This window comes from Pinus tabuliformis, chromosome 5_1 (genome assembly GCF_031772625.1).
Source record: "Pinus tabuliformis cultivar Carrire ecotype Pingquan chromosome 5_1, CPIR1, whole genome shotgun sequence".
Classification (NCBI taxonomy): domain Eukaryota; kingdom Viridiplantae; phylum Streptophyta; class Pinopsida; order Pinales; family Pinaceae; genus Pinus; species Pinus tabuliformis.
This window is the reverse complement of record NC_142305.1, coordinates 936,591,092-936,618,515: the sequence shown is the minus strand read 5'-3', so window position 1 is coordinate 936,618,515 and position 27,424 is coordinate 936,591,092.

The following is a 27,424-nucleotide window of genomic DNA, read 5'->3' as shown; positions in this document are numbered from 1 at the left end:
AATCCCTTCATTTAAGAATGGGATGGAAAAATTTGTAGGATAATCAAGAATTGCTTAGAAACTGGATAATCCCTTAATTACTATCTAAGAAGTCTACCCCAAAGTGCCCATTCGGATTTACATAGAAAAATAAGATAATATAATCCCTCATTTCTATATCAATCCGAAAATACATGATCAAAATCTTCATAACTGTATGTTAGATTTAGGAGCCTCTCATAATCTCATGCCCAAAGAGACTATGGAGAAATTGGGATCAAATATAATTAGGGAGTAAAAGGACCTTTATTCTTTTGATTCCTGAAGAGTGAAATGTCTTGGCATAAGAATGATGACTTAGTAGTAGTTTTGGATAAGATCTCATTCAAAATTGTTGTAATGGATGTAGTGGTAGGAGATATGCTTGTCAATTACACCATGCTCCTATCACAATCTCGAGGGCCCAAGCTCAGAGGTACATTGCAACTTAATTTATCCTATGCTAAAATGCCTGTGTTTGGAGGAAAAACTCATTGATTATACAGAGAGTCTCTTCTTGCCTATATTTTGGGAAATGATCAAAATCCAAATAATTTCCCTATATATTCAATGAATGGCAATTTGGGACATTTTCTTCTCATTTTTTTTTCTGAAAAAAGAGCGGAATTTGGAAGAATAAAAGTTCAGTTGCAGAAATAATGTATATAATGATGAAAAAGTTAAAATAATTTTTTTAATGGGGCTTCATCTAAATACGGGTCTAGAGCGGGTGGTTGTTTCATTTCACTTGGAAAAGTGAATGTCACTTTTTCCTTCTAAATTAAATTTCGAAACAACAAATAAAGTGGCTAAATATAAAGCTTTAATTCTAGGGATTGAAGTAGCTCAAAAATTGACTATATAGAAGCTATCCATTTAGGGAATATAGAAATCAGGTTTAGGACTAAATCGAAAACTATTTTTTTCCAACAATTAATTTTATTGCTATTTCACAAGAAGATAATCAATTAGCATATTTTTTAGTTGTGACCACCACCGTATTCAGACCCTCTGAAGAAACTAACTTGAAATAGAAATCAAAATATTTTATAGAATGCACTTAACTGATAATCTGAAGCATTAACACGTGTCTGAATAAAATCAGCAAATAAGAAAATTCATGGAAATGGTTGGTGAATTCTTGGATTCATGCATTGATGAAGAAAATGACCACCTTGATGTAAATATTGATGCGTTAGTTATGAAAACTAAAATTTCTAATCATGATATTGTACAACTTAAAAACATTTATATTCCTAAAGGATTGATTTTCTTAGAAAATATCTTTGACAAAACAATGCTATTTCATCTCCTATGTTTAAACCTTTAAATGAGGAAGTAGAAGAAGTGAATCTCAATGCCGACGAAACTCCAAAAGTTGTCAATTTATCAAATTCTTTGTTAAATGAGGATAGATGAGCATATATTAATATTTTGAAGGAATAGATTGATGTCTTTTCCTGGAGCTACGACAGTCTGAAAAGTGATGATAAAGACATCATAGAACATTGGATTCCTTTAAAGGAAGGAATTAAGCTTCTCAGACAAAAACCATTTCAAGAAAACCCTCTATCGTTTCCTTCCATTGAGAAAGAAGTCAAAATATTAGTAGATGTTAAAATCATCGTACCCCTAAGATATTCTAAATGGGTAGCCAACCTAGTAACCGTTAAAAAAAAAATGGATCAATTAGATTATGTGTTGATTTTAGGAATTTGAATAGAGATTTTCTAAAAAACAACCACCCTCTACCTAAGATGGATCATATCTTACAACATGCAGTAGTTGTTCATATAATATATATGATGGATGGTTTGTCGGGATATAATTAGATAGTTGTTCAAAGAGAGGGTATATATTAAACTGCATTCACCACTCAATGGAGAACCTTCATGTATGAAAATATTCCTTTCAAAGCGATGAATGTTGGAGGAACGTTTCAACAAGCTATGGATATAGTTTTTGTTGATGAAAAGGATCACTTTATCATAATATATTCGGATAATATGGCTGTATTTTTTAATTAGATCAACAAAGCTTAAAACATATTAAATAGGCTTTTAGCAAATTTAGAAGATACAGGCTCTTGTTAAATCCTCGTAAACCATTATTTTCTATGTTTGAATGGAATTACTTGGCCACATTGTCTCAAAGCAAGGAGTGGAAATTGATCTAAAAAGGGTTCATGCTATTGAGAAAATCCTTTTTCCAAGAACAAAGAAGGAAATACAATATTTCTTAGGAAAGATAAATTTTATATGGTGTTTTATTTGATTTTTTTTTTCTAAAATTATCAAATAAATAACTAATATGGTAAAGAAAGGAAAATAGGTAAAATGGACTAAATTAACCCAATAATCTTTTGCTCAAATTAAAAATATCATATTAAATCCCTTGTTTTTATTTGTCCAGATTACACCAAAGACTATCATTTTTCCTTTTACTTCATAATATACTATAACAACTATCTTAGTACAAAAAAATGAGCAGGGTTACGAAAAACCTACTGCTTTCTTTAGTAAGGTCCCATAAGAATAAAAACTAAAGTATAATATCATGGAAAACAAGCCTCTCATTCTGATTAAATCTCTAAAATATTTTATAGATTATATTCTTGAATAAAAACCATTGCCTATGTCTCTAGTCCTATTGTAAAAGACTCATATTAATCCAACATGATAGTGAAGGAAGAAGAGGAAAATTTATCACTAAAATGCAAGAGTATGATCTAGGGCTCAAACCAACTTAGTAAAGGGGCAAGGGTTAACAAAAATATTAGCTAAAGCAAACTTTGAAGCTCTTGTAATCAATCAGATAACTCTTATTAGATTTATTGCTTAGTTTGAAGATTAAAAAAATGATAAACAATTGAAGTTGTTGCTACCTAATCAACGCTCCCCACAGATGGACAGACAATTTACTCACGATATACTTCATCTACTTAGCATGGCGATATCATAACTTACCTTCAAACTCTACAATGGCATGCTCATATGAGGAAATCACAAACTCGTTCATTGAAATTGAAATTTGTAAAATATTGTATTATAAATAATAAATTGTACTGGACAAGATCTAGTGGGAATTCTATTAAGGTATATTTTAGTGGATGATATATATTGCCTCATTACAAAAAATCATCGTGGATGAATATCCTTGGGGAAGGCCACTATTCATAGAATACTCATGAGTGGTTTTATTGGCCAACGCTTTTCACTGACATAAACAAGAAAGTAAGTGATTGTTATCAATGGCAAATTTTTGTAGGAAAACAAAAATTGGTGGCATTACCATTAAAACCAATACATAAATAAACACCTTTTAAACAATGGGGTTATATTTTATTGGAGAATTTAAATTCTCATTCTAGTGGTCAACATCAGTGGATTTTGATTGTGATGAATTATTTCACTAAATGAGTTTAGGAAATTCTTGTCAGATAAATGAATGATAAGGTAGTTATGGAATTCCTCAAGGAAAAGATACTTTATGCTTTGGTTTTTCACGAAAGATAATCACTAACAATGTGAAATCCTTCACCTCCACACCCCTACAAATTTTTTGCAAAAAATATAATTTCTCTCTCAAACATTCGATTTCCTATTATCCATAGGTAAATGGGCTAGCTAAATTAACAAATAAAAATATATTTGGGATCAAAGAAAGGAACTAAGACACAATGTTAAAATATGTAGTTTGGGCTAATAGGATTAGTACAAATGATCTATAGGAATGCCATCTTTTCATTTAGTCTATGGTATTGATGCAATAATACCAATGCATTTAGGTTCTAATGTACTGGAATTATTACAAGAAATTAGTGAAGACCTAATGATCTTGAGAGATAGATCAATCAAATTAGTCATTTAAAAAAAAGCATTAACAGGTTTATGATAAAATAAACAACCATCAACAAAAGGTGAAGACTTTTTGACAAAAGAGCGTGTGAAAGAATTTTAGAACTTGGAGATTTAGTTCTCAAATGGGATAAGAAAAGAGAAGAATTGGATAAACATAACAAGTTTGAAAATCTTTGGTCAAGACCTTTTATCATTGACAAAATAAAGAGAGAAAACTTGTTTTCTTTAAAAACCACGAGGATGAGGTTATAGGCTCACCAATAAATGGGCACTTTTTAAAACATTGCCTCACTTATTAAATCTTTTCCTTCATTAGAAAAATAAAGCAATAACAAAAAAACAAAACTCTCTTGCATATAAACTCTCACTAGCTCTATAAATTTTCATAAGCCATATATTTGCTCTATTTGGAGTTAGATTAAATGTGAGAACTTATCCTAACATCTTTTATTTACATAAATTTTGCACTTTTCCATTTATATCGAACATCTTTCAAAGGATATATTTTATGAACATTTTAGGAAATGTATAATACAACATCATTGTAATGCTAATATTCTCGAATATTAAATAAAATGATATTAATTCTAGTTACATGTCAAGTATGATCACTTCTTATCCTTTCATAAGATATTCCTAAATCAATATTATCATTCTATAGATTTATTGCTTTTTTCATCATTTTTCTAATGATAAACTTAAATAACTTTGTCGGGGCTATGGACGCATCGGTAATGGAGCAATATCTGTGGTACTTGATCTTTCCAGTGCTTAATCATCCCAGTTCATTAAAAAAAAAGATGAAATTTCATAAACATACGGAAGGTAGACGACTCCATTGAGGCTATGGATGCTCATTGGCAGCATAGCAACATCAGATTTTGAGAACTTATGCAATAGAAATTCTTAAAGAAACTTTTCCTATGACTAAACTAGATTAATATTGATAATAAAATTGTAAACAATGTTTATATACAAATCACGTCGATTTACAAGTCAAATTATTACATATAATGGATTATTCTTTAAAAATCAATTATAAGGAAAAAGGGAATATCACTACACAACTATGTATTTTAATTTAAAATGGTTACAAGTTTCCCTATAATGTGAAATTAAATCCAGAGCATCCTTTATGGGATAAGGACCTTTATAAAAAAAAGAAGTTTCATTTTATTCATTAAAAAAATAAAAAATGGACCATCTCTTCGAACATGTCATCACTAAATTAACTAGGGATAGTAACATAAAACAACCACATACATCAAAAGTTATAAATAAGATGCATGACCTCATGAAGCTAAAATGCTAGTTACAAAATTCTTACTCTTAATTTTTAAAAGTTTCAAGTCCAAAAACCCATGACCTTAAAGAGTTAGGGGTACAAATCATAGTTCTTCAAAATAGAAAGTTACAATTAATCTAAAATATATAAATGCTATCCAAAGGATTGTTAGCAACTACCTATGTCTTCCAGCGTCATTGGAAGAAATTCCATTTGAAACTCTTGAAGGACTTCATTAATTGCTCATGAAGCATATTGAGCTTTGTCTTGATTTTAGCTTGGTTCTATATAACCTCGTCAACTTTGGATGTCAACATTCTTGAGAACATATTCCACATCTTGAAATACCAATTCCTGATGGTCCTACTTCTACTTTATTTTTTCCCTTGTCCATTTTAGATTTCCAGTAGAAGATCAATATGTAAAATCCATGTTAAAGAAAATGAAGAAATAGAGGATGTGTGTTGAATTCCTTAAGGAGATAAAACATTAATAATAAACATTATGTCATACAATAAGAATATGTGACTTGTAAATCACATAGAATTAAATATGTAGAGATATAATGTATGGTGAGAAATCAATAACATATGTGATTTGGCATGCCTTTATTGTTGTCAATTGGATTCCTCTAATCTAACCCCATAACACAATAACAAGGCACCTAGTCTGCGCTCTTGACTCCGTACTGGAAGAAGTCATCCCTAGTAGGAGCCAAATGTTGTGGATTTTGTTTTCTAAGGACTAAGATGTGAATAACTAGTTTATTTACCTTTGATTAAATATTAAAAACTACTGAAAAAATATATATATCTTCTTCAAGATTCAATGTATAACTATTGGAGTCAATATATCATTCTGCAAATGAGAAAATGCTTTGATCTGTAAACTAGGCGATGTCTTTATTAATACTAGAAAATATTTACAAAATTTATTATTATTGTGCATGTCAGTGAAATAGGATTTTAAATTGATAATACAATTATATGAAAATGAATTCTATCAAGTTGCACGTCAATATAATCTATACAAATATTCACTATCAAATCAACCACTCATATTGAGTATCGTGTTGCAAAGTGTGCGAGGGATAAATACTCATTTTGTGCATGACAGACCTAATGGTCCTAAATAAGCCAATTCAATGACTAACATTCATGTTGGGTGGAGAATTATGTGATTGTTAATGATACACAAATCACCTTATGGATCAGATGATCCACATTTACTGCATCAACCAATGGAGATTATATTGGGTGGAAAGTTGTGAGTTGTTTATAGGTGATTAAAATGCATAATGGATCCAATGGCTAGTGTTTTTTGTGATCAATGACCGTGGTCGATATTGTTAGCGCTTGAATTTGGCCTCAGGCTGAAAAAGACAAAATCCAAGGCAACATCAAACCACTTAGCCTCGTAGCTAGCCCTACGGGGACAGGAGAGGGTTCTCTCCAGGTCTATCTCAGCAAAAGGTTTTCAAAGGGCTGAGATGACCAATAAAGAACACTGATTTTAGGCTAGTAAACTGATAGGGAAAGTTTGATCTTAAATTTTTAGAGATTTGTTGGAAAAGTGAGCACAACAATTTTGGGTGCGGGGATGAGACACAGTTTTTGCAGAGGTCTTTTTGGGGCAAGGTAGGAGATTGTCTTGATGCCTTTGAAATAAGTGAATGGATAGAAATGATCGGTGAGGAGATAAGGAGAGCAAGAAACCATCGAGAGTTCTCCTTAAACAGATGAAAACATAGATATTAAGCAAACTTAAAGGCAGAGCATAGAAACCATGAATTCTACCTTAACACTTCATTTACTTAATTTGCAGAAGAGAGGAGTAGGAAAATGATACACATAAAAAACTTACAAGTACATGAGAGAAGCACACCATCAACACAAATCACCACAGGAATCCCAAATAGTGCTGCAAAACCCTGGTCTTTCCTTTGCCAAAATTGCAGAGATACAAAGAGTAATACAGTCTAAGCTTATCCCTCAAGAGTCCAACCATGAAAATGACTAAGAAAATACATAATATAGGCAAGACAACACATTCCCTTGCCTCTAGGGGTCGAGCTCATCATCCTAGGAGCTGTTTCAACCAATTCTAAACTGAGCACTACAAACTAGGCAATCAAAACAACTTGCCTCTATAAGCTAGGAAACCAATTCATTCATTAATTTTTTGCCATTTTATGAATGAATCTTCTAGAATAGGTAAAAATGTGTCATGTCAACATGAAATTACATCAATTACATCAAGGAGGATGAAAAATCCCACCAAAAAGTCAAAACTGGTCAAATGTTGCGTTTTCCTGAGCTGAAGGTGCAAAACTGGCAAATTTCCCTGATGCGTAGCGCGCCATTTCTCAACGCGTAGCGCGCCTTTCAGCCCACTTTTGGGGCACTTCCCAGCATCCAAATGAGGCACAAGTGGGCTTGTTGGAAAGGTCTATATGTCTACACTCCAGCCCAAGTGGAATTTCTCAATTTGGTGGCCATTTGCCCCTCCAAAAATGCAATCTCCCAAGACTGCTTCCTGTTTGTCCAAAAAGTGGCAGAAGGTCATTTTTTGCTTGTTTTTTGACCTTTTGGGGGCTCAAATCTCCATGAAATGTCTTGGCAGTGGCTGAGCAAGTGTAATTTGTCATGACAAATCCAAAAATGCTGAGTTTTTATGAAATGGACCTCCCCAACTTAAGGGTAGCGTGCGGCGCGCTACGCGTTGAGGGCAAAAACCTGTTTTTAACACAAAAATTCAAAATTGACCAAAATTGCTCCAAATTTTCTGAATTTTGAGCTGGGGGTGTATCATTGAGCACCATGCTCCTTCAAGGTGGCTTCAGCCAAAATTTGGATTGGATCGGGCCTTTTCCTCCGTTTTAGTGCCTTGGCCAAGCGTGCTTTAAGTACCTTCATTTTTGTTTTGCACACATGCATGCGAGCCCAATAATGATTCTTCATGTGGCGGAGCATATCTTTGTCCCTGTTTGCCTTGGCTATCAGCTTCTCTAAATGAGTGTTCACCTGAATGAGCATAGACCCTTGCTCAATAGGTGTCAAATCACCGAGTCTCTTGCGAGCCAAGTTCCAGTCTTCTCAAATCCTCCGCAACTCATCAAGAGTGTGTTCATCCTCTAATTGCTTGTTGCGCTGCTCTAAGTATGTGATTGTCCAATTTTCCATTTCCAAATTTTGCTGCAACAAGTCATTTTCAGCCTTTAGTTGTTGAATGATCTCCTTTGGCTCTAAGCTAGGAGATCTGATATCAAGGTCAACAATATCTATGTCTGGATCTCCTGATGGCCCCTCATCAATCATGGGTTGTTTGTCTTTCTCTTGTACCTGTGCTGCTGTCGAAAGCGAGGCCCCTTCCACCTGATGTGGAGATAACACTCGCTGTTCTGGCGAAGAAGGCGAGACCCCTTCCACCTGGTGTGGAGATAATACTCGCCGTGCAGATGAAAATAAGACCCTATGGCCTCTGATATGTAACACATGCTGGAGTGCTGACATGCTCGGGCTCTAGAATGTGATACTGCTATGAAGGCCCCCCCTCATCATGGACAATCTCAGGAGGTGGCTATGGTACCATGAAGAAATCGCGAGAAATGAAATCCTCCCAAGCAATACCCTGCTGTGCCAACTGATGCATCACTATGATCTCGATCAGTGCATAATGATATATACTTTTGAGTTGTTGAGTGGGGTTCTTTCTTTGCACTACAGGCACCATCTTCTCTATATTTCGGCACATGAAAAATGGAATGTTCATCATTCATACCCGGGTAAAATGCATCAACAAACGGATATGGTACAAATATAAACGTGAAAATATGCCCTCACAAGTGAAATAGCACATAATGAGCCTCATCAAGGGTGCATACTCATCCCTTAGGAATCTGAAAGGAAAAATAGCAGTAAGGTGCCTCATGCATCCGGGTTTGATGTATGGTTGATAATGAAATTTGTCTAGCTGCTTGCGCTTGGTCCACTCTTCCCCAACATTTGGTATCCCGGTGGCTTGAGCAACAATTTCAGGTGATAGGGTGAAATCCACTCTTGCAAGGTTCACATGGCCATTGTGCAAATGTAGGACAAACAAGCGGACTAGTTCTCTATGGTGTTGAATTTGTGAGATCCTCTCACAATATCCAAAGCATGATTGATACTGAAAACATGTTATTGCAAGTGGACAAGCTTGCAAATGAGCCAGAGAAGTGGGCTGCTCCCTGACATGCCGACCACCCTTACCACCCTTGTGATGCCTCCTTGGCACTTCTACCTCCGGTGTTGATTCACTGTCATAACTCTGCTGATTATCTGATTCGGTTTCTGACATGGTTTTGAAGGCAAGATGGCTGAAATGAAATGCTGACTTTGCACTCAATTAATTGTTGTTTGACCCTTTCAAATGCTATCACCAAGGGGACATAAATACAATGGAATTGTTAGGGATAGGGGAACATGAGGGAATTAGGGACAATAAACATAAAGAAGGAATTTAGGGAAGGCAACATGGGAAATCACAAAATTGTGGGATTTTAGAATGAAGAAAGGTTTGGGAATTAAGTAGGTTTTAGGAATTTTAGAGAAGAGAATTATGAAATTTCATGGGTAAATTTGTAGGAGAATGGTGATGAAAATGAGGGAAAAGAGGGATTACAAATGGGCAGTCTTGGACAGCAAAAAAAACTTGAAACCCTAGCACCATTGAGACTTTAAATCTTCCACAACAATGTAGGGTTTTGATTTAACATTTCATAGCATTTGAACATATTAATTTTCTCTTTCATCTTGCAAAACCAAATCTAACCATGAAGGAGAGGCCTACCTGCAATGTGCTTGAGAGAAAAATCGATTTGATGGCTTGCTCGCAGTTTGTTGAGTAGAAAACCCAACGCGTAGCGCGCCCTGCCCAACGTGTAGCGCCCCTCTGACGCGTAGCGCACGTGAAAAATAACACTGAGAAAGTCTCCCTGACGCGTAGCGCACCCTCCCTGATGCGTAGCGCGCCCCTGAAACTGCCCAATTTGCTCAAGAACTCCTAAAATCGCCTTTGCAAGGATTCACTTAGCTTTGAGAGGCAAATGAGTTGCTAATGAAGAGTGATGTGCTTTTATAGGCTTCCTTTAGATTTTCATTTGCCCAAAACCCACTTTATAATGTTTTGAGTGTTGACACTTTTTTGAATTAATTGGCTCTGACTTTTGGTTTCTTTTCTTTGAAAAATTGGTTGAAATGATGATTTCTTCTGAAAATTTTTGCAGGGATAGCTTCTAAGATGCTTTGGCAAAGGAGACCAAGGCTGCACTTCGACATTTGAAGAATTTGAAATTTTGAGAATTTTTACAAAAAATGAGAAAATGACCTCTGTTTTTCAAAAACAGAGTTTTGAAAACAAGGTGAAAATTTATCTGTACAATAGTGAGAATTGTTGAAATGATGCTTTATGAAGAGCATCCCTCTGGCCTGTTGATCCTTTATGACTTCTCAAGACAAAAATGGACTCAACCCTAGACCTAAGACCTCAAAACTTAAAGCAAGATGAATGACCCTTTGAGGATTTTATTTACTTAAACAAACCTGAACCAGCAGTGCCAAACAAGATGGGAATAAAAGACACAAACTCCCTCCACCAGGATTATGGCATGCCTAACGGAATGCAACATGATCACACTGATGGGACACCTAATCATGAAATGCAAAGAGCTTTGATCTCTGGTGGAGGGCTACTAGACTGACTCTAACAGATATAATCGAAGAAAACACATGGTAGTTTAACACATTAAAAACACTCGATGATTGAAGATAGATGAAAGGATCTAAAAATGGCACACATTTTCTTGTGTCAAAAACATGCAAACATGATAAAAAGTAGGACCCATCACTAACAACAATTAATGCAAAAATTTCAACTCAAAATAAATGAAATGAACTATCAATTATGAATATAATAGTTCATTAACAAGGAGAAAGTATCTAATATTTTCCCTTTGTGTATGACAATTTGAGTCACTTTTACCAACATTTGCAAAAAGTAATGGTTAACTACTTTGTTTGACAAGGGGAAAATGAATTTTATTGTGACATTTACTACATTGGACTATGGAAATTAATATTGGGTAGAGAGTTATGAGTTGTTTATGGGTGATAAAACACCTTATGGTGTTGATATATGTAACAAATTTCAGTCTTCATAATTGTTGTACTCATTTCAATATGTATCCTAAGTAAAAAACAAAAAGGAAGAAGAAAGAAAAGTATTATTATTAAAGCATGGGTTTCATGCTCATTATTGATGGTCTTTTAGGTAAAATCATGTTCGTCGTGCTTATAGGGTTTGTTAGGTCTTAGGATTTATTCTCATGAGTCAAAATCATGTTTATAAGACCCTTCCAGGAAATTTGTAATTGTAAAAAGAATTATTTTCAAGTCTAGAAAGTCTTGGAATCTCCAAGAGTACAAGTCAGCCATGGGATCCTCAAGTCAGCTTAAACGAGGGAATTCAACCCCTTGAGAAGGCTATATAAAGAGAAATTCGAATTCATTTGAAGACACACTCACTCAAAAGTTTAATCATCAAGAAAGAGTTCGATAGTCGCTGGGAAGGAGGAGAAAAGGAGAATGAATACCTGGAAGAAGTTGGGAGGTGACATATATTGTCTCTCGGCTCCATCTCTCTCACACGTGCGAAATTCTATGGTTTCTAGGTTGCAGAAACAAGCCGAAATTGCAAATCCGAGTTGCAGGAGGATGAAGTATAGAATATATCGTTGGAGGAGGGAAAACCCTTGTCTAGACCTTGTTGACCTTAGGAGAGTTGTCTTGCTCTAAGTGGGTCTCAAGAGGAGACTGTATTACGGTTTCCAAGAAGCTGCAAGGATGAAATTATTGGGTCAAAGTTGCAGGTTGAGTGACAATGTTGTATATTGCATAACGAAGTTTCAGGTTGAGTGACAATGTTGTAGATGGCATAACGAAGTTTCAGGTTGAGTGACAATGTTGTAGATGGCATAACGAAGTTGCAAGGAAGAGTAGTTTGGTACGAAACGAAGGAAGGACTATAGGAAGGGCTGACTTGGTATTGCGAGAAGGAATTGGTCTAGGGATTGGGTATTTGTATCTCATGTGAAGCAAAATTTAAGAATATAAGAGTTTCCAGGTTTTCCCCTTGGAGGAGTTTTTCCCTAGCTGAGAGCCTATATTTCTGTCCTCTTTTGTTGTTACTATTTCTTGATATTGTTTGATGAAAATATCTAACTAAAGAACATAAAGAAGATAACTAAGATTCACAAGCAAGTATCAAGGTTAAAGAAAATAAGTATAATAACTAGCTTCCACTTTACATTTTTCTAACATGGTATTAGAGCTAAGGTGAGCAAGGAAGGCAACTAGAAGGACACTAGAAGGAATTTTTTGATTAAGGGATAAGAAGCTCTAAAAGCCTAAAAGAAGAATATTGTATCTTGAAGAGACTTGGTTAAAGTTTTGTTGGTATAAGACCCTTCTTCTTTAGGGTTTATAGATTGAAGAGGATCAAAACTACATCCATCTCATAAGGAGGATATTGATCTTGCTAAAAGGAAGTCTATTTGCAAGGCATCAATCTTGGAAGTTGTTGGTGGAGGAATCCTAGGGAACATCTTTCAAGGACATCATCAAGAACTCTCCCAAGATATTAAAGACATCAAGAAGCTTGGAGATATTATTCAAGTAAGTATCACACTATCTCATAATGGCTGAATATTCAAGTAATGCAGGTTCTTTTTGTAATTAGAGTAATAAGCTCATTGGGGCTTCAAACTATCGAGCATGGAATAAAAGGATTGACTTGATACTCACAGAGAAATATGTAATGAGATATGTTACCAAAGAAGTTATTGAACCTAAAAAAGATAATACAAAAGAACTAGCAAGGTACAAGAAAGGGGAAGCAAGAGCTCAAAGGATCATAGTTGAATCAATTAAGGATTCTCTTGTTCCATTTGTTGCAAATCTAAGGACTTATAGGGCCATGTATGACAAGATAGTGAATTTGTACTCTGTAAGTATAACAGGTCAGAAGATGTCATTACGAAACAAACTATATATAATGAATAAATCGAAGGATGAAGATATGGCATCCTTCCACATGAGAGTCTCTTAGCTAAGAGACCATTTTCAAGGACTTGGGAACCCATCAATGATTATGAGGTAACCATATGTGTTCTGAATGCATCGCCACCAGAATGGAGGAACTTTGCAATAAGTGTCTACTCCAAGAAGGATTCAACTCCCTTTGATGAGTTGTGGCACAATGCATACTGGAAGTATCAAAGATCAAGGTCAAAGATGACATTGGGTCAGATGAGCAGTTTCAAGCCTTTCTAGCCTCAGTCAAGAAGATGAAGAAGGGAAAATTTGGCAAGTTAAACAATAAAGATATGTCATAGATGGAATGTTTCAAGTGCAACGAGTTTTGACATTACAAGAGGGATTCTCCAAATCAACAAAACAACAAGAGAAAGGATAGGAGTGAAGCTCATGTAGCCGAAGTAGTGGGAGAACTTGAGAAGAAGGAAAAGAAGGAAGAAGTGAAGGATTTTTACTATTGAAATAAGGTTCACTAACTTCTAAGTTATTTATGAATGTTGGTTTTCTTTCAGATGATATGTTTTGCATACGAATCATAGGATAAAAGCATATGATAATAACATCTCTGGAATTTACATGATTAAGTTTCTTAGTAGAGATCATCTAGAATGTTAGACCATTTTGCATAGTGTTCATCCATATATTATCTAACTTTATGTCAGAGGTTGTCATCTTGCTGAAATGGATCACCAAGATCTAAGAAGGACCATCATTTGAATATCCTTGGGGAAGCATCATGATAGGAATAGTATGTATTCTATGTAATGTGGAATCGTGTTGGTAAAAAGGGATGAAAAATTGCAATGGTTCAAGATATAAACCTTCTATGAATTATATGAATAGCTAGATGATTGGATGAAAGCATAGTAAAGTTTAGATAAGATCCATATGTGCAATATTATTATGAAATAAAGTTGGTTATAAAGATATGCTTAAGTACTAATAATGTTGGAAAATAATAGAATGTGAATTACTTAAGAATGTATAGAATATTGGGACTTTCTCTAGAATATGTATTTGATATTGATTAACATCTAGTATAATCTTAGAAAGAAAAGTTGTAACTTGGTAATCAAGTTCGATCCTTGGGCACTATGATGCATGAAGGAAGTATCAAGTGGATATGGTCAATGAGGATGTTTGTGGTATGAGAAGGTCACCATGGTGAGGTAAGTATATTTCATTTATGGTTTGGTTATCTGGCTAACATATTATTTTTGGCTACTCGGAAAATGATGTTGCAGGAATACATAATGATAGTTGGGGCAAGGTCAACTGTATGAATGAGAAGTATTGAGGGAAGCTCAATATCTAGTACCTGGAAATTATGAAGTCCAGATATTAAGTTCATCTTGGGATTTAAAGGGTAGCTATGTGAGAAGATAACCTGAAGTTCAAAGGAGATCACTTTCATGAGGAAGTAATGATCACTGGGAAGGCTCAAATATAATGCCTTCATGTTAAAGAAGAAAGTGATGAGAAAAAAGATGACCTTGATCCTATCACAAGAACGAAGAGTGGATATGGTTCCATGATGCCTCGAAAGGAAGCAAGCTCGATGCAAGAGATGCGAAAGAAAGAAGGAACCATAGAACTCTGAATAATTGGTAGATAACCTAAATAAGACAAGCTATGAGGCTTGTGGTGTTGACTTCCCAAGTAGAAAGGAAGTTGGAAAACTCGTTTGGATTTAAGAGGGAGCAAAGGAATCTCCTTGAACAGGAGCAAGGTTATATTCTCAAGATTAAAGGAGAATAGGTATGTCCTCTTGATTTGAGAGGGAGTGATGTTGGACATCACATGTGAATTCTCTTCTTCGGGTGATCAAGAGAAAATGGTGGAGGATTGGATAAGAATACATGGTTTCCTTGATGATATAACATCCAATACAGGAAATATACTAACATTCTTTGAGAATGGGACATGCATTCAAGACAAGAGTGCTTGAAGAGGATCAATATTCTTTGAGGACTCAGGTATGGAGATCCAAGATAAGAATAGTCATAAAAGGACATACCTTGTTGACAAGTGTTGCATGTAGTCAAATGATCAACCTAAAGGAATTACACATTTCAATTGAGGGAATTTCCTAAATAACAGGGGCTAATTATTCAAGGAAAAACACAAGGAACTCAAGCCGAGGAAAATTTTAATAAGTTTGGATCAGAGGCCTTCAGTGAGCAGACATATAGGTTGTGCACTTGGAGGGTGAGATCAACTGAGAAAATCAATTGTAATACATCTCCATTTAATTTGATTAATGCAAGAGGCATTGGGGTTTTTAGAAGATTGTTTTCCCCAGATAAAAATACTTGTTGCATGTGTTTTATTTCTTCTTGCATGTCTGGGATTTTGTTCTAAATTGTGAATTAACTTTCACAGAGCAGTAGAGCAGGTTTGTGTCTTGTGATTTTGATTAAAACTTCATGAACAGTTTCAAATCTACAACCTAATTTCTACATCATAAAATCTCTTAGAGATTGTAGTTCATTTTATTTTTCTTTAAATATAATTTTTATTCCTTCAGTGAATTCATTTTTCTCAGTGTATGCCTTATACCAAGATAATTCCAGTTTTTCTTTTTCTTCCTCTAAAGTGCTTACCTTATCTTCGAATTCAGCTACTTTAATTTCAAAACATTTTAACCTCTCAGTGATGTTATCTCGTTTTACGTTTGTTGAAGAATGGAAAACAATATTATTTTCCATGATTGAATCCATCTTGGTGTTATATTTATTTATCCTAATAAGGTATTGTTTTTCCTTTGTTTGAAGCTCAAAAAGCTTACTTTCTTTCTCCTACTATAAGTTTTCCTCTTGAGATTTGTTCATACTAACATCCCTCTACAATTCTTGCATTTGTTTATTTAGCTCATCCTTTTCTTCATAATTTGAAACTAAATCTAAGAACTCCAAATTTACAAATTTATGCATTGCTTTCAAACTATGGATTTACTTCTCTTCACATTCAAGTAACAATTTAGTATTGATACCATATTTTGAACAACTAGATATGTTGATAATTTGATTCTCCAATTCCTTAATTATATTAGCTTTATTCCTTACTATGACTTTTTCATTTTTCAGTTGAACTCCAATTTTGCTCAAGAGTGCTTGTAGTTTCTTAACATTTTTAGTAGAATATATTAATACTTTTGCCACCATTTCACCATTATGTTGATACCATTCGACTGTATCTTCTGCATTTATCTTGTTCAAGTCTACTTTGACTGAAGTTGTTCTAGAACCATAAAATTCGGTTCTTGCATTGAGTTTTGGTTGTATCACTATAAAATTGAATTTTTGTTGTTGTTGAAGTTTGTAGAATATCGAAACCTTGGCCCCAAATTATCTTCCATAGTGGAAAATGTGGTGGGGTTGGATGAATTGACTAGTTCAAAAGTGACTACAATTTTGTTATCCATACTAATGATGTTTTTTTTTCTTTAATATCTTATAGGTTTCTCTATGGCTATGCTGGTTGAAATAAACATCATTCGACCTTTAGGCACATTAGATTGTGTTTTTTTAGCAATTCACTAACATGGTTAATCAGTCCATCATTTATTTACTCAATTGAATCTTCATTCTCATTTTTTTTTACACTTTCTATTTACTTGATCATTAATATATATTTTTGTTGCTTTCCATTTTTCCAAGGATTATGAAACCTTGATACTAATATAAGACATCCTTACAATTGTTTCTACCAATTGTTCTATAACACTAGGCACTAGACTTGCAACTACATAGCTATTTTCAGATTCAATTGTCCTGGCATCTAATTCAATTGGTTGTATAAATTCTATAATTCGTTATATGTCTTTTGTGTTTCCCTGCTAATAAGAATCTTCAACCCAACATTCACAGTTTTCCTAAATTTCCACAACATGGTTAGGATAATGTTGATATTTAGGAAAACCAACTTCCATTCTTAATTCAAAAATATTATGGAATGGGTAATTTTCTAGGTAAAACTATTCTATAAATTAAAATAACTAAATTCATTTCTAGAATATCATAAGAATTTGTGCTTTTTGTTGGGTCTCTATAATACTAGTGATTACCCCATTACTATTGTAGTTATACCCCTTATTAATATTGTTGTGCCCCTATTGCCCCCATATTGTTATTACTGTGCCCCATAGAATCCCTCTATTGTTATTTTTGTGGCTTTATATTATTATTGTTAGGTCGGCTGGATTATATTGTGACTCCTTAGACTCCTATATATAGAAAGGAGGTTTTGTCATTTGAAGCATCCAAGAATTGTTCATTTATGTAATGTAAAGGAGGTTGCCCCCTCGAAGAGGTTGAATTATAAGGCGTTGATCTATCTTTTCTATCTTTTCTTGAGCTGGTTTCATAACATTTGGTATCAGAGCTTTGGATTCTAGGGTTTCGCTGCTCCAAACAGGTCATCGTGACATTTTCACTATAACTTTTTTTCTGTGACGTTTCAGAAGTCGTAAAAAAAACCCATTTGATAAGAAATCACGCTGAACCTTGGGTCTGAATTTCAGAGCTTCTCGCGCTATATTTGCGGAGATATGATCTGAGGAAGTTGGTCTTTTTGCAGAATCCTGAATTACATTCAAAACAGGTGACCTGGGGAAAATCGTCATAACTTTCTCTCTGGGGATCAGATTGAAATTTCATAAGAAGGTATAGAAATAGGACGGACTGTAGTTTCTTTTATCCATGTTTCAGATCCAAAGGTCGAAACAGTGACTCGTGGCACGTCGTACAAGTTCGCTCTACTGAAATAGTCTATAAGCAAGTCACTGTGGGAGATTTCACATAACTCTTCCTTGGAGAATCCAATTTGGGTCAGACTTCTGGCATTGGAAAGAGGACACAGAGGGCTACTACAGCTCACAAATTTAGAACTAGATGATTGGAAAGTACAAAGATACATCAGAGGTAATATCGAGCTCCTACAAAGTGAAAAAAGGTGTGTAGATTTTCTTAAATTTTTGCTTGAGCTTGGTTTGAAATTTATTTTGAAGGAATTCAAAGGGCATAGTAGAGCATTATTATCGGTAACTGATGCCCCGAGGAAAGAAAATGCAAACACCTAGTAAGGAACCTGAAAGCTCTAGCATGACTCATGAAGAAGAGGAAGAAATGCAACATGATATATCAAAATTACAAGACCAAGTGCAACAATTGTCCCTTGCACAAAAAAGAACAAAATCTAAGATGGATGGTTTAAAGAAAGATGTAGAAGCTAAGATGGATGGTTTAAAGAAAGGTGTAGAAGCTAAGATGGACTATTTAAAGAAAGGCGTAGAAGCTAAGATGATTGACGTGGAAGCTAAGATGGATGATTTGAAGATAGATTTGAAGACAGATATGGACGAATTGAAGATAAATATGAATAAGTTGCTACAAGAAATGGTCCCCAAGGGTGAAAGGGTACTAAAGGAAACTCATGATGAGAACAAAAGAAATGTTAATCATGATTCCATAGACGCTAATGTTGGATCGAAGACTCACCATATTCCAAAAATCGATATGAGGAAGTTTGATGGCAAGGATCCTGCCACATGGATATTACAGATGGAGCAATTCTTCGATCTCAATAATGTGCAAAACACACAAAAGGTACGTATGACAACTTTATATTTGGAAACAAATCAGTTTGTATGGTATCAATGGCTTTGCTCTCGTAAACCATTTATCACTTGGGAAATTTTTATGGAAGAATTGATAGCACATTATGAGGATACAAAAAGCAACACTTTTTTTAGCCAATTGATAAGTCTCAAACAAAAGGGTTCAATAATGGAGCACATTGAGGAGTTCCAAAAATTGAACATAAGGGTAAAAGATATTCCAGAGGAGCATAGGATTGATGTGTTCATAGGGTCTTTAAAGGATAATATTCAACATGATGTTTGCCTTTGGGAACCCAATTCATTAGAGAAGGCATTCAGGTTAGCAAGAAAAATGGAAAGCAAAATTATGGCAACCAGGAAGCATACCACTCACAACTATAAAGACGGAAGTGTTGTTGCCCCTAGTCTTCCACAACCTATAAGGCTGACACCACAACAATTGGAAGAAAAAAGAGCAAAAGGGCTTTGTTACAGTTGTGATAGCAAATACACTAAAGGTCATAAGTGTGCTGAGAAGAAATTATTCTACATAGATTGTGAAGAAGAAGAAGAAAAGGAGCAAGAAAGGTCAAAAGAAGAGGATATACTCGAGGAACAAAGCCTAGATGAAGAAAAAATAAATCCAACCATATCTTCTAATGCATTGGCAGGAATTACCACTCCTCAAACCATCAAGATAGAAGGACAAATCAAGAAGAAAAAGGTAATAGTGTTGATTGATTCAGGAAGCACCCACAATTTTATTCATTGTAAGGTAGCAAAAGAATTGAATTTCTTCCTATATCCAGCACCAGAGTGTCAAGTGATGATTGCAAATGGAGGAACAATAAATTTCTCCGGAATAATATCAAGCTATCCATGGGAGAATATGTATTGACTAGCCCAATGCTTTCCATTCCAATGGGAGGTGCTGATGTTGTACTTGGAGTCTAATGGCTACAATCCCTGGGTACAATAGCTTTTAATTTTCAAGAACTTTTCATCAAATTTTCTATGGAAGGAAAGGAAGTTGAATTAAGGGGTATTGCAGGGAAACCAGGAAAGATAATCAGCTCTAATAGTATGACAAAGCTTCTAAAAAAGGAGCAAAGAGGTGTAATTGCACAATTATGCTCGCTAGATGTTTCCACATCGGAATCATCTATTTCTCCATATCTCCAAAAAGTCCTGGACAATCATTCCATGGTATTTGAGACTCCCAAAGGCCTCCCACCTATGCGTGATCATGATCATGCTATTCATATGATTCCAGGAAGTGTTCCTCCAAATATCAGGCCATACAGATATCCCTATGTCGAAAAGAGTGAAATTGAACGTATGGCTGCAGACATGCTAGAGGATAGTATAATTCAACCGAGTCAAAGTTCTTTCTCTGCTCCAGTAGTATTGGTGCATAAGAAGGATGGATCATGGCGCATGTGTCCGGATTATAGGGAGCTCAACAAGCTCACTATTAAAGATAAGTTCCCCATTCCTGTCATTGATGAATTACTGGATGAATTGCATGGATCAATTTACTTCACCAAGTTGGATCTTCGTTCACGATATCATCAAATCAGAATGAAGACTGAAGACATTCCAAAAACAACATTTAGAACTCATGAGGGTCATTATGAATTTTTGGTCATGCCTTTTGGCCTTACCAATGCACCTTCAACATTTCAAGGTTTGATGAATTCAATTTTCAAACCATTCCTTAGAAAATTTGTGTTAGTATTTTTTGATGATATACTAATCTACAGCAAGTCTTGGAAGGATCATGTTGAACATGTTGACAAGGTGCTACAACTATTGAAGGAGAAACAATTATATGCAAAAAGATCCAAATGTTTCTTTGGAGTCCAGGAGGTGGAATATTTGGGTCATATTGTATCTCATGAAGGAGTTAAGGTAGACCCTAGCAAAATTAAAGCCATTAAGGAATGGAAAATCCCCACATCCATAAAGCATCTGCGAGGATTTCTCGGGTTGACAGGGTATTATCGCAAGTTTGTTAAGAATTATGGGAGAATAGCAGCACCTCTAACAACATTATTGAAGAAATATGCATTTTCATGGACTCCGGAAGCAACAAAGGCCTTTGAACATCTTAAAGAGGCAATGTGCCAAGCACCAGTCTTAGCTACACTGGACTTCACAAAAACCTTTATTGCGGAATGTGATGATTCAGGAAATGGAATTGGTGTTGTTCTAATGCAAGATGAAAGACCCATTGCTTTTGAAAGTCGTCCAATCAAGGGACAGTTTTTAAGCAAAGCTTTTTATTAGAAGGAAATGTTGGCAATACTCCATGCACTTAAGAAATGGCGACCCTACCTAATGGGTAGACACTTCAAGGTAAAAACGGATCATGATAGCCTTAAATACTTTTTACAACAAAGATTATCCTCTGAAGAGCAACAAAAGTGGGTCACAAAGATGTTGGGTTATGACTTTGAAATCATCTAAAAAAAAGGGAAGCAAAATGTGGTGGCAGATGCACTCTCAAGAAAGGATGAGGATGTGGAAGCATTGTTGTGCGCCATTTCTATTATCCAACCAGATTGGACAAACGAAGCAAGGGAGGAATGGAAGAATGACGAAGAAGTGTGGGCACTTATTCGAAAGTTACAACAAGATTCCAGTATGTCTAGTACATTTAGCTGGCAAAATGATTCGTTATGGTACAAAGATCGCTTATACCTTTATAAGAATTCCTAGCTAAAACAAAAGATTCTTATGGAATTGCACACTTCTCCCTTAGGAGGGCACTCAGGATTTTTAAAAACTTACCACAGGGTTAAGAAGGAATTTTTTTCGGATGGCCTTAAATCAGATATTCAAAAGTTTTTGGCTGAATGTTTGGTTTGCCAACAAAATAAAGTTGAAACAATTAAGACATCGGGTCTATTACAACCTTTATCCATTCCAAGCCAACGTTGGGAGGAGGTTTCAATGGATTTTATCACAGGTTTACCCAAGTCTGAGGGAAAGAGTGTCATCATGGTGGTAGTTGACAGACTTACCAAGTATGCACACTTTTGTGCATTATCACATCCATTTAAAGCCAGTACAGTTTCTACTGCATTTATGGAAACAATTCAAAAGCTACATGGAAACCCAAAGATTATTGTAAGTGACAGAGATCCCATTTTCACTGGAAATTTTTGGACAAAATTATTTTCTTGTCTTGGTACTCAGTCAGCTCATAGCTCATCTTATCATCCTCAATCTGATGGGCAAACTGAGATAGTAAAAAAATGTTTGGAAGGATATCTTCGTTGCTTTGTATCTGATAAACAGACACAATGGGTCAAATGGTTGCCTCTGGCTGAATGGTGGTATAACACTTCCTTCCATACAGCAACAAAAATGACCCCATTTATGGCACTTTATGGGTATCAACCACCATCCATCACATCATATTTAAGAGAAAATTATAAGGTTCAGGTAGTGGAATATCACATCGAACAACAACAACAAGTCCTCCAACTCTTAAAGGATAACCTCGTGTTGGCACAAAATAGAATGAAACAACAGGCAGATCAACATCGCAGTGAAAGAAGTTTTGATGTAGGTGATTGGGTATTCTTATGGCTACAACCATATAAGCAAATGTCCCTCAAGCAAGCTAAGAAGGATAATAAATTATCACCAAAGTACTATGGTCCATACAAGGTGTTGCAAAAGATTAGTACTATGGCATACAAATTGGAGCTTCTTGCAGCTTCTCGATTGCACCCAGTTTTCCATGTTTCATGTTTAAAGAAGGTTATAGGCGACAAGCTCCCAGTTCAAACAATATTGCCAGAACTTGACGAGGAAGGAAAAATTATATTGGAACCGGAAGCAGTCACAGAAACAAGAACTCGACAACTACGAAATCGTTCAATTTCAGAGTATCTTATCAAGTGGAAGAACTTATCAGTTGAAGATTCCACATGGGAGGATGAGAATTTTATGCAGAAGTATCCAGAACTACTCAAGTGTTGAGGACAACACTTTTTTGAAGGAGAGGGGCATGTTGGGTCCCTATAATACTAGTGATTACCCCATTACTATTGTAGTTATACCCCTTATTAATATTGTTGTGCCCCTATTGCCCCCATATTGTTATTACTGTGCCCCATAGAATCCCTCTATTGTTATTTTTGTGGTTTTATATTATTATTGTTAGGTCGGCTGGATTATATTATGACTCCTTAGACTCCTATATATAGAAAGGAGGTTTTTCCATTTGAAGCATCCAAGAATTGTTCATTTATGTAATGTAAAGGAGGTTGCCCCCTCGAAGAGGCTGAATTCTAAGGCGTTGATCTATATTTTCTATCTTTTCTTGAGCTGGTTTCATAACACTTTTCCTTTTAACGAGAAGAGGTAGAATTTCATATGGCATGGCAATGATAGTCTTCTTGTTCTTTGAGAAAAAGTGTACTTCATCTACTCCATATATATGTTTTCCAACTTCCATGGAAAAAACATGGGGAGTAATAAAAGTAAGTAGGCAGTAAGGTTGTTCTTCAAATCCACAGGCTCATATCACATTATGATTATTAAATAGGTACCAGTATTTCTGGTTTCTCTACTTAATTACAAAATCCTTATGCATTCCTCTAGTATTGTTTTAAGAGTTTTATTTGTAACCATGAAATGTGGTTTGGTGAGGAAGATATTTGCATATTCAAAATCGTTTCCTCCAGGTTTCCCTAGGTAGCTTATATATATCCAATGTATTATGTTTCTTTCTTGTCCTTAACGATATAGGGTATTTAGCTTCAATCAATGCATTTTTAAAACACCAATTAATTGAATAGAATTAAATATATTCAATATGTTTGATATCTAAACAAATAGAATGAATGGATTGTGCTCAAATGAAAGTGAATGTTTTCTACAATATAGCTGGGAAATCTAAAGGTAACCTCATGAGGTTTTACCAATTTTTATTTAAGATACATCAATATGACTTCATCCACTTCTCCATCATCAATATATCCTAAGACAACAATGAACAAAGAGGCCATAGCTCAAATATCAATGTTCAAAGTTCAGTTGTTTACTAGAAACTTAACATATGAAATACCTTCTAGGTTTTCTAACATATATTTTAGAACCTATAGCTTATACGCTTCTATTCAATTAATGAATTCTTGTTGTAGTTTTGTTTCTTTAATGACTTTCCCTGTGACTGGTAATGCTAACATATTCCCTCACATTTCAGGTGATATTTCAAGTAAGATATTGCCATTAAGGGGAGAAACTATACTTCTACTAGTTGACTCGTAATGATTAGCTAGGAACATCATTGTGTCAAGGTCCATATGAGTTGGTAGTAAGATGCCTTTGACCAATCCATAAGACTAGAACTTATGTGGCCCCTAGTTAATAATCAAACTCGTGTTTTTTTTTTCTCTGGAGAGCAATTGAGGTGGGAGATGATAAAGGAGAAACAACGAAAAGAATGGGGCTAGGGTTTTGACCGGAACCTGCAAACTACTCCATGCCTACAACTGCCTGACTATGTTGCTGCACTCTCCGCCCTCCCGTACTCCAGCCCCGTTTACTCTCACACAACTCCTGTTTGACGTCGTCACGATCACTCCTCCTTTCTTACCGCTTGGATTTTTACTCTTACCCTCCTCCTCGAAAAACTCCCACCTATTACTCGGTCACTACAGCGACAGGAGACTTTGGTTTCTGAAGGAAGCTGGTGCAGAAATATAGTGACGATTATGGAGGACCTAGTCGACTACTCGAAAGACCCACTAGCGGGTACCTCCATCTGGACTTCTCCCCAGGTTAACCCGACAAGCAGTTTCCATTATGGATGTGAATTCACCGACACCATTTCCTCGCTTCCCTCGATCTCAGGGCCCTTGTGCTTGGTGGCTACACTCTCAAAGGCCTCCCCCTCCATCCCCAACCTCACAACCCAGCCATTGTCCCCTTCTACCCTAAATTTTGTGGATCAAACCCTAGATCCCAGTTTGGGCATCTCCTCTGAGGGTATCTCATCTTTCCCTTCCTCTGTCGGCTCCCGCATCCTCTCTGCAACGACCAACAACGATCCTATTGCCTTTGATTTAGGGCTGCCTGTGTCGGCCTCATCAACCCCCCCTTCTGGCAATATCACTGAAATCCCACCCATCTCGGGGGTTTTTCCCATTAATCCTCCCTTGGGCGACCCTGCACCTGAGACTAACCCTTCCTGAGAAACCCATCAGAACCCCATACCAGATGAAGGAACCCGGAAAGTAAAGAAGAAAAGGGTCCTAAGACCAAAAGCTTTGGAGGTTTTCCTGAGTTTGGGTGAGGATTTCCAGTGGAGTGAGGCGATGGACACAACCGAGTGAGTGCTGGTTGGAAGAGTCAGGGGTCATTTTTATAGCGCTACCAGATTGAAGCAGTGGGCCACAGAGGTTTGGGGGCATCATCTAGCTGAACCACTAGTGGTTCAGACTTTTGTTAAAGGATGGTTCACGCTTCGTTTTGCTAGGGCAGAGCATACCAACTGGGTTATTTTAGTGGTTTGGCATATTGAACAAGCCATAGTCCTCCTTCGGAGATGGACACCACTTTTCGACCCAGAAAGAGAACAACTTGGTGCTAGCCCTCTCTAGGTTAGACTACCTGGCCTGCCTCTTTAGTTTTGGTCAGAAGACATCTTTAGGCATATCGGGAACTCTCTGGGCACCTATCTGGAATATGACAAGACCTACCTCTCGACAAGAAGAATGGCGTATGCAAGAATTCTGGTACACATTGACACCAGTGATGGGCTTCAGGAATATATCACAATCCAATGGAGGAACTTCTCTCGAAGGTAGAACCTGGACTATGAAGGGGTTCCATTCAGATGTAGGAGATGCCATAAGGTTGGGCATCTCTTCAAGGACTACCCTCTCAACAAAAACAAGGATAGGGGAGAAGCTGGGAGGACAATTCCCCCAAAGACAGACCAGGATCAGGGGGAGCAGCCCCATAACAAGGATGATGGGATTCAAAGTGATCCACCTCAATCGGACATGTCTCTCTCACAGGGGACCCCGAAGAAATGTGGTAGGCCTCCGCTTCGACCTCCCTCCCCTCCTCTCACCAGGGCAAGAGCGGCTACTGGGTCGGTGGTTTCTTCGGGTAAGTGACCAATCTCTCCTACTCCCTCTTGTAATCATGATATTGATGGATTAAATGATTTTTTGGTAGATTGTTCTTTAAAGGAAATTGTAAACCCTCCCTCACAATCCCCTCTAGTCATTCCCTCTCCCTCATCATTTCTCACCTCCTCTGGAGCGATCCCAACACCCCCTTCCCCCCCAAATTCATTCATTTTCCTATAGCTGGTCCTCCTTCCCCTTAGTACCAAACCCGATCAAAGGCTAAGCAGAAGATAATAACCCGAGATTATATCAGCCTTGATCCCTCTTTAACCCCCTTTCCTCCCAAGCTTCCACGGGGTTGACCCTCCTCTCTCTCAAAGGCTCAAATTCGAGCCAGAGGCGAAATTGCCTTGGGAAAGCAATCAACCATTCAGAGGGAACTTAGAGCTTTGAACCCCTCATCTGACCCCCCCTCATGAAGATTTCCTCCTTCAATTGCAGAGGGTTGGCTAGACCCGAAAAAAACTTGCCCTCCGCGGACTGTTTCATACCTCTTTCGTTGATATCATCCTTCTCCAAGAAACTCTGGGTCCTGTTGACACCATTACTCATCTCCTCAAGGCCATGTTCCCTAGATGGAAATTCATAGGAATAGATGCTAATGGAAGATCAGGAGGCCTTGTCCTGGGATACAACTCACGTACCTTAAATATATGTAACTATTGGGGAGGTCTCAGGCACATAGGGGCAGACCTCTTCTCAACTAATTTGGGCTTGGAGTTTCGAGTCATTAATGTTTATGGGCCTTGCCAACAAAGGCCTGCCTTCTGGGACCATTTCCTTGGTTTAGAAGTTTTTCAGAATGATTATTAATTATGGGAGGGGACTTAAACTTCTCCATAGGACACTCTGAGTCATGGGGGCATCATGCATAATAGGACCCCTTATCTGCCTTTTTTGAGAATCTGATGGACTCCCATAATCTATCAGACACCCCCTCTGCCAAGCTGAAGCACACCTGGAGGAACAATAGGGCCGGAGAGGACTGTCTTGCTCGAAGACTTGATCGTTTCCTTATTAAGGAAGGACTTTTGACCTTGGGTCTTCTCCACAGACAATGGATGGGATTGGGATGGGTCCTTGAAAGCCCAAGGGACCTTACAAGTTCAGCTCCTCTGGGCTAAAAGACCCCACTTATAATCAAATGATCAAGGAATACTGGAGAGTGCATCCCCCCGTTGTGGGTGGGAACATATCAGAGGGTTTCGCTCACAACCTCCTGGATCTAAAGAAACTATCAAAATCTTGGGCACACAACAAGAGAATAAAAGATGATTAATCTATATTGAATGCCGAGAAGGAAATCACTGAGATTGAAAAATACTTGGTAGGGGCATACAGAGTGAATGATCAGAGAAATAGACTCACGGAGC